General features: G+C 56.4%; 1 protein-coding gene across 1 annotated transcript in view; it reads right to left on the reverse strand.

Annotated features, from left to right (window-relative positions):
• The window catches only part of CFAP161 (cilia and flagella associated protein 161), a 10,526-nt gene that overhangs the window by 7,533 nt on the left and 1,045 nt on the right, over window positions 1–1,948 (reverse strand). The gene's annotated exons all lie outside the window — the stretch shown is intronic.

The following is a 1,948-nucleotide window of genomic DNA, read 5'->3' on the forward strand; positions in this document are numbered from 1 at the left end:
TGTGCCGGCACTGCCTTCTCCACGGGCCTCTCAGATGTCAGACAAGGAAGAGGAAAAGGATGTGGAAAATGTTGGGGTTCGCAGCCAATGGCCAAGAAATAACCCGTGAGAAGTCTTTGGTGCAAAAAGGTGGTTTTGTTAAAGCCCGGGGTGGGGGTGGGGGGCAGGACGGGGCAAGACGGGGGCAGGAGGGGCTGCCCTGGGGTTGGGCAGACTGGCTCCTTATCTACTAAGGAGTTGGGGCGTCAAGTCAAAAGGGACCCCAGAGGGACTTTGATGTTGAAGGAGGACCCCTAAGATCCCCGAGGCCTGGCTGTTGTCAGCCTAAGTGTGGTCTCTTTCTAGTAAGATTTTTAAATTATTATTATTATTTTTTTAATAGTATTGTCAAGTTGGTCTTCATAAAACCCCCAGTGCTCTTCCCCACAAGTGCCCTCCTCCATCACCACCACCTCTTTTCCCCTCCCCCTCCCCCTTCAACCCTCGGTTTGTTTTCAGTATTCAACAGTCTTTCAGGTTTTGCGTCCCTCTCTCTCCCCACCTCTCTTTCCCCCTTCCCCTCCCCCTGGTCCTCCATTAGGTTTCTCCTGTTTTCCTGTTAGACCTATGAGTGCAAACATGTGGTATCTGTCCTTCTCTGCCTGACTTACTTCGCTTAGCATGACACCCTCGAGGTCCATCCACTTTCCTACAATTGGCCAGATTTCATTCTTTCTCATTGCCATGTAGTACTCCATTGTGTATATAAACCACATCTTCTTGATCCATTCATCAGGTGATGGACATTTAGGCTCCTTCCATGATTTGGCTATTGTTGACAGTGCTGCTATGAACATTGGGGTACATGTGCCCCTGTGCATCAGCACTCCTGTGTCCCTTGGGTAGGGATCTAGTAAGACATTAACATTCGGACAGAAGGGGCTTCTGGGAGAAACGCTGTACTCCGTATTTCCTCCGGAACTTGTCAGTGGCTGCAGGCTGTAAGGAGACTTACTGTTACCGCCATCCCCTGGGTCTGGGTCCTCAAGTCACTCCGGAGGGGAGGGGATGGGGGCTCCAGGAACCGAGTCTGCAGCTTTCTGGAGAGGAGGCTGTGGATGTTGCCTTTTCCTAGTAATTTACCGAATCTTTTGTAAACTGGGGGAGACTCGGGTCAGGCAGGACTGTGGTCTTTATCAGTTAGCCATCAGTTCCCCCCCCCCCTTCCTCTGTCCCGGGGCAGCTGGGAGCGACTGAGGAGTGTCACCCCCCACATGGGGGGGGCTGGGGGGTGTCAGCTTGCCTTCTGCCCCAGGACCTTGGGGAGAGACTGGTGGAGTGCTTGGGGGCTGGGGGAGGTAAAGACAGGCTGCTGCGTCCAGAAGGACAGAAGCACTTTCACGGGAATCCGGCGGGGGTCAGGCTACGGTCGCCCCTCCTCCCCCAGCAAAGCCTTAGCATCAGGACAGCAGGGGTCCCGGGGGAAGGTGCCCCTCTGTCCCCTCAAGTACCTGCCACTGGGCTGCAGGTTATGGGAAATGTCGTTCCGTCTACACTTCCTTCTGCCTTCGTTCCCGGATCAGAAAACGTTTTACTTATTTTTATTTACTCTTAAGGTTTGGTTTTCAAGGGATCTCCACTCCCGGGTGGGGCTGGAACTCTCAGCCCTGGGATCCCGCGCCCCACGCAGCTGCCCGGCTTGGTCGGCAGGAACCACGAAAGGAAAGAAACCACTTTGCGTTTTCAGCTCAGTGCGGCGGCCCGCAGGCTTCTCCCGCTGCGCTGCGGTCGGGCTCCGGGAGGCCTCGCAGGTCGCAGGTCGGCAGATGCCCTCCTGCCCTTCTCCCCTCCCCCTGCCCCAGCCCTCCCTCTCCCCCATCCCTAGCCCTGGCCGGCTGCTGTGCTGTCACTGGTTGGGCGGCAGCCCTGGGCCGGGCCAATCCCCGCGCTCGCGCAGGCGCGGGCCGGT

The sequence above is a fragment of the Suricata suricatta genome, chromosome 9, assembly GCF_006229205.1.
Source record: "Suricata suricatta isolate VVHF042 chromosome 9, meerkat_22Aug2017_6uvM2_HiC, whole genome shotgun sequence".
Taxonomy (NCBI): domain Eukaryota; kingdom Metazoa; phylum Chordata; class Mammalia; order Carnivora; family Herpestidae; genus Suricata; species Suricata suricatta.